We start from the raw sequence: 6,450 nt of genomic DNA on the forward strand, positions 1-6,450 counted from the left end.
GCAGGACCCAGCGCGTGTGTCTGTGTGTGTATCATTTTCTCCCCTCTGGCCCGGATGTTTCAACTGCTTTCATGTTCACTGGGTCCTAACTTTCACTCTATCTCAGAGAACTGTCTGGTCGTGTCTGGAAGACCCATTAGTTCCAGGGGGGCCAGTCACCTCCAGAAAGTGGGAGTTTGGCTATGACAACTAGAAACAGGGTTGACATTTATCCCCAAAGGGTTGGACTCTGGTTGGGCTGCTCGGGGAAGTACTGACTTTTCTTTTGGGGGCATTGGGGTGGTGGAGTTGGAAGGGGTGGGTCATGAATCAGAATTTGGCTTGGCAGACTCTGAGTCACTTATCTTCTGAAGATAGTGCCTGGGGTGCATGGGCTACATCACCAAGATTTCCAGCTGTCAGCATCAGGGTGTTAACTGGTTGTTTTTCCTTTAGCAAGAATTAATGTTCACCTGGATGTTTTAATTTGGGTACCTCTGAAACCTGGACTGTCTTAGTGTCGTCAAAGTACTACTTAGTATTTAGGTACTATAAGACACTGGCCCTATTTATGTCTTAAAAACTTTACAGGGCCTTTTAAAGAGTTCTCACCAAATCACTAGAGATTGTATCAGCACCGAGTATGTCATCCACATGAATATCCTTGGAGTCTCACTGTGAATAATGTGATTTACAAGCATAATGTGTGGCTGCCCAGCACATCTGGAGCCGCATCAGCCTGACTCTTCAGGTAGCTTCCTGGGAGGGAGCAGCATAAATACCGTCTTGCTGGACAATTTTTCCTGCCAACAGAGCTGAGCCTGAGAACATCTCAGGCCTGCAGCTCTATTGTGGGACAGGGTGGGAGGATGATTAATTTTTATTTATTATTTATTTATTTATTTATTTTTTTAGATGATTAATTTTTAAATCAATCGACTTTACTTATTTTTATTTTATTTTATTTTTTTGTGGTACTGGGGATTGAACCCAGGGCCTTGTGCTTATGAGGCACGCACTCTACCAACTGAGCTATCTCCCCAGCCCAACTTCACTTATTTTTAAAGTTTAATCAACACATAATAATTTACATATTTGGGGGTACAATACATGTGTCCAATGTGTAATGATCACAGCAGAATGATTGGCATTTCCATCTCCTTCAGTATTTATTATTTCTTTGTGTTTGGAAGCTAATCAGAACCATTTTCTAGTCTTCTAGTTCTTTATAAAGTATATAGAGGGGGGTTGGGTAACAGGTTCAACAATGCAGCTAGATGGGGAAAATAAATTCTGAGGTTCTGTAGCACTGTAGGGTGACTGTAGTTTAATAAGTTTTATTTTTAAAATTTTAAAATTTGTTCTTTTTAGATATACATGACAGTAGAACGTATTTTGACATATCGTACATACATGGAGTATAACTTCCCATTCTTAGGGTTGTACGTGGTGTGGCGTTTCACTGGTTGTGTATTCATATGTGAACATGGGAAAGTTATGTCTGATTCATTCCACTGTCTTTCCAATTCCCTGTCCCCTCCCTTCCCTTCATTCCCCTTTGTCTAATCCTATGAACTTCTATTCTTCTCCCCTGCCCCTTATTGTGTGTTACCATCCGCATATCTAAGAGAACATGGGCCTTTGGTTTTTTGGGATTGATAAGCTTTATTGTTTGGAGCAGTTTGAGGTTCCAGTGTCCCCTCTGTCTCCACCAACCCCTAGCTACCCACAGACCACCCCTGCGTGGTATGTTTTTTGCTCTCCATCAGCCTAGACTGGCACAGGGTCACCCAGACCATGGTTTTCATGAGGTCTCACCCTTGGTGCTGGGTTTTGATTAATATGTAACAACATGTATTCACCTTTATGTTTTTTGTTTTTTTTTTTTTTTTTGGGTGCTGGGGATCTCACCTTTATAGACCCGGCAGAATAGTTTCACTGCCTCGATGTCCTCTGTCCCCTCCTATCCTTCCTACCTCCTGTAGTTGAAGGATTTTAAAGCCTTATAAAACAAAGATTTTTATTTTTTAAATAGACTGAGATCAATTGCTCCCTGGAGAGAAGAATTTCAGTGTCTTTCCAGCTGTTCTATCCCAGCCTCCCTCCAGCCACAGCAGGGCTGGTGGTGGTGGTAGTGAGAAGAAGGAATAATACCTGCAACTATTTCCGTAGTCCCTGGTCTCTGTTCTCCCTCTGCCTTTTTTTTTTTTTTTTTTCTATCAGTTATTGAACAGAGGGGCCCTTAACCACTGAGTCACATCTGCAGCCCATTTCTATTTATTTATTTATTTTTTATTTGGAAATAGGGTCTTGCTAAGTTGTTTAGGACCTCACTAAGTTGCTGAGACTAGCCTCAATCTTGCAATCCTCCTGCCTCAGTCTCCAGAGTCACTGGGATTACAGACATACACCACCATGCCTGATCTCCCTCTGATGTCTTCTTGGTCCAGGAGAAGGCAGTGGAGGCTTTTCTGGATACAGATAATGATGAGTTCCCGTTAGTTACATTTGCTTGTGGCCTGGGTCAGTGTGGGATATTCATGTTGCCTTAATCAACACTGGTAGCAAAGTGATGCTGTGCACATTTTAAGCAGTTAATATAGATCTGGTTTGTTCCAAGTAAATAGTTGAACGTGTCTCGTTCAATAGATTAAATGGATGAAATGGCCAACTGAGAATCTCTCTAGATAGCTAAAAAATAAATTACACATCCATTTACTTTATTTAGTTTATGCAAAAAGCTTTGGGCACACAAGGAAGGGACACTCTGGAGGGCAGTAGTCCTGGCTTTAGTTCTTCTGAAGAGTCTGGAGCATGGTTAATGGCACAGAGACACATTTACATCAAAGCCTGAGGAAAGCATCAGGTTTGCTCCAAGGTATGTCCTCCTCTGCCAACACAGGACCTGGGAAGGGTGTGGCCCTATCACAGACCATGCTTCAGAGCAGGCTGCAGGCCCAATAGGCAACGGGGCCAGAACCTCTGTGTGCAGGGAGAACTGTACTGGGGAAACTGCAGAAGCCCTGCAGAGATATGCTGGAAAGCAGGCATCCCTCACCACCAGGTGGAGACCCCTAAGGGTCTCAGGAAACAGGAGCGGGACATGGGTGGGGTCAAACCCACATGTGAAGATGTGTTGGGTCTGCAGCTAATCATAACACGGACGAGGCAGTCAGCGTGTGTGTCAGCTTTCTAAAGCTCAGCCATCTTCTCACGTCTGTTTGGGTCCTCCACTCTTCAGGACATCTTCCCTGCCTCCGTTGTTTCTCCTCTGAACTTTTCCAACTTGGAATGGGTTAAGGGCAGGGACTTGAATGCTTGCTCTACCACTTACCAGTTCTGTGACTTTGAATTAGTTCTTTTCTTGTCCTGTGCCTCCAATTTTCTTATGTGAAAAATGGGAATTAGAGCATAGTACACATACTTCATAGAATTGTCGTGATGACTAAATGACTAAATATATATACATGTGTATATATCTATATATATATACACACTTCCAGAATAATGTAAGGAATGTTACCTATATGGATATATGTACATATATCTGACATCGATTATATGTATAATGTGTGTGCTTATATCATTTTTAAGCCAGTGTAAGAAATCATATTTTATTTTTCATTTGTGATAAACCCTTTCTTTTTTGCTCATGAAAGCTATTACTATAACTCTTAATGCATACTGAAGTGTCTTTATATTGAATCCTGTAGTGATAGGATCTGAGAAGGACACCCATTGGGAGCCCATGACAACAGATGATCAAAAGAATGCTGGAGAATTGGGTGGGGCTGCTAACCCAAGGCAAGTAGTCCTTGGCCTTTCATTCGGTAGAAGGAATGTCAATCATGTCTGCTCTGCCAATGGGCTGTTTGTTAGAGACTTCCCCCAGAAGGACAGAGGAAGTGAAGGGAACAGAAGTGAAGGTCAGGAGACCTTGAAGATAAAAGGATAGCAAGTCCTCTAGCAGACAGAGGGGATGGCGTAATGCAGTCAGATTCTGCCACATAGATGGCAGCCTGTACAAGCCTCCGCAGCCTCATGGATGACCAAACCAGCTTGGAAGAACCCTTGAGTCCAAGGGTTCAAGGCCACCATGAGCAACATAGCAAGACTCCATCTCAAAACACAAAATTAAACAAAACCGTAGTACAGGAAGAAGGTTCCCCCCTCTGAAGAACAGAAACTGGGTAAACCATCATGGCTGGCCAGGAAATTTGCTCTGGACAATCCATACTTCAGAGAAAAACAAGTCTGGGCCCAAGGTCAATCGTATTATAGAGTAATGGGTCATGGCGGCTACTGCACAGTCACTGTAGACTGGCATGAAGTCCAACAGAAAAGACTTCTTGTGGGCAAGATAGGCTAGGTCTCCTCAGCCCAAGGATCAAGCAGCATGGCAGGAAGAGAAATTGCAAACAGGGCCAGCTGCATAATTTTCAGGATACAGTATAAAATGAAAACACAAAGCTACCTATTCAAAGAGCAGAAAAAAAGTATATTAAAGGTGTCAAAATGCAAAATACTGTCCTTCTGCGGTGTTCTTTATTCAGGCTGTTGTGTTTGTTTGTTTTTAATTTGCTATTTAATATCATGCTGCAGCACAAACACTTTTAATGGGGCAGGTGCTGACTCTCACATTCACCTGCCCTTTGACTCAGGGCTTGTGAGCTTGCAGGTCCTCAGCCTCAGTGCCCCGCCCCCAACACACCATCCCCTGCCGAGGCTGGGCAGCTTGAGGCAGGCATCTCCTCTTCCCCATGGCCTCTCACTCCCACCCACAGTGTGTGCATGACTCCCAAGGATATCGCAGCCTCTGCAGCTGGGTAAGGCTTGTCCTGCAATGTCACCTGCCCTGTATAGGTACTGTGGTGCTGCCAGTCTGGGGCTCTACTCTGCCCCAAGACACTGCAGGGTGTGCATACTGGACCTTCAACTCTCTGTATCTACAACAAGACCCTCTGGGTAGAAAACAACAGTGGTATCTGAGAGTGATGACACCCAGATGGGGACAGGTTGTCCAGGAAAGGAAAACAGGTGGATGGAAACCTACCCCTGAGTGGCAGCCCAGCATCAGGAGGCTGGACAGCTTCCAAGCAGAGGCTGAGGCCCGCTTCCTAGGCCTTCTTCATTGTCCTATCAGACTTCATGCCCAAAATATAAATTTGAAGATAAAATTATTAAGAATTTCAACACACCAACTATAGAGCATTAACCCCCAAGTTCAGGACTTTCTGAGAGGGCTGGGGATATAGCTCAGTTGGTAGAGTGCTTGCCTTGCAAGCACAAGGCCCTGGGTTCAATCCCCAGCACCGCAAAAAAAAAAAAAAAAGGACTTTCTGAGGACACAGGTGCCCTGTGTAACCACGCTGGTCAGTCACCCATGGAACCTGGCTGCAAATGAGAGAACTTGTCATAGCTCAGAGCCAGAGAAGAAAGTGCAGGGGTCAACAGATAGACCAGGGACTAGATTTTCACCAGGTTGAGAAAACTTGTCAACCCAAATCTACTTTGGAGGAAAAACCCTAAATATTTTATTTCAATATGCATCCCAGATAGGCAGGGTAAAGGAACAAAACTTAGCAGTTTACCTCAAGGCTGTGACTCAATCGCAGTTCAGGTAAGTGTGCTCTACCTGAACTTTTAGTCTTCTGGGAACCATTCTTGCATTTCCTCTCTTGTTTCATTAGTAAACATGTCTTCGGAGGATCACAGTCTTGATTTGACTGAACAAGGAGAACAAGAAAGTGTTCCACCCTTGGGCAGACGGGGCTCCAGTGTGTCTCTGGAGGCCAAGTGCAGAGGAAGCCTGAGTCTGTATCATCCCTACACAGGGGAGATCAGTGTGGCTGCTAGGACAGTGTGGAAATCCAGAGGCTGTGTGTGACTTCCTCTGGCCTTGGCCACCTGCTCCTACTGACATGTAATTATCCACAAGGGGCAAAAGTCACAAAATAAGAATGATTTCCAACATTCCACACGGTTTACACACCGGCAAACACTTTCCTTCTCAGAAGTCATTTTAAGGGCCGCACACACACACACACTCTGGTGGCCTGAAGGCCTGTGTGGTAGAGAGGAAAGCTTGTGGACTTTTCGAGATCAGACCTAGGATAGAATTGTGGTTTTGCTGCCGTGATACCCCCTCCCTCCTTTCCTTCCTGTCTCTCCTTTTTGCTCTTTGTTATGGTTTGGATCTGAGGTTCCCCAAAGCTCCTGTGTCCATGCGGGAATGCTCAGAGGTGAATGATGGGGCTGTGAAAGCTGTAACCTAATCAGCCCACCTAGTTTGAATGGATTAAGTGGGTGGTGACTGTAGGCAGGTGGGGCCCAGCAGGAGCAGGTAGGTCACTGGGGCACTGAAAGCATTCATCCCCTTCCCCTTGCTCTCTTGCTTCCAGGCAGCCATGTCCTGAGCAGCTTCCCTCCACCATGCCTTCCACCATGATGTTCTGCCTCACCTTGGAGCCA

At 44.9% G+C, this 6,450-nt stretch overlaps 1 non-coding gene across 1 annotated transcript; it reads right to left on the minus strand.

The window, feature by feature from the left end:
• Positions 1 to 951: 951 nt before the first annotated feature.
• On the minus strand, positions 952 to 1,020 carry Trnam-cau (transfer RNA methionine (anticodon CAU)). Its single transcript has one exon. It is a non-coding gene; the product is annotated as a tRNA-Met (tRNA).
• Between the last annotated feature and the right edge of the window lie 5,430 nt (positions 1,021 to 6,450).

The sequence above is a fragment of the Sciurus carolinensis genome, chromosome 10 (assembly GCF_902686445.1).
Source record: "Sciurus carolinensis chromosome 10, mSciCar1.2, whole genome shotgun sequence".
NCBI classification, from domain to species: domain Eukaryota; kingdom Metazoa; phylum Chordata; class Mammalia; order Rodentia; family Sciuridae; genus Sciurus; species Sciurus carolinensis.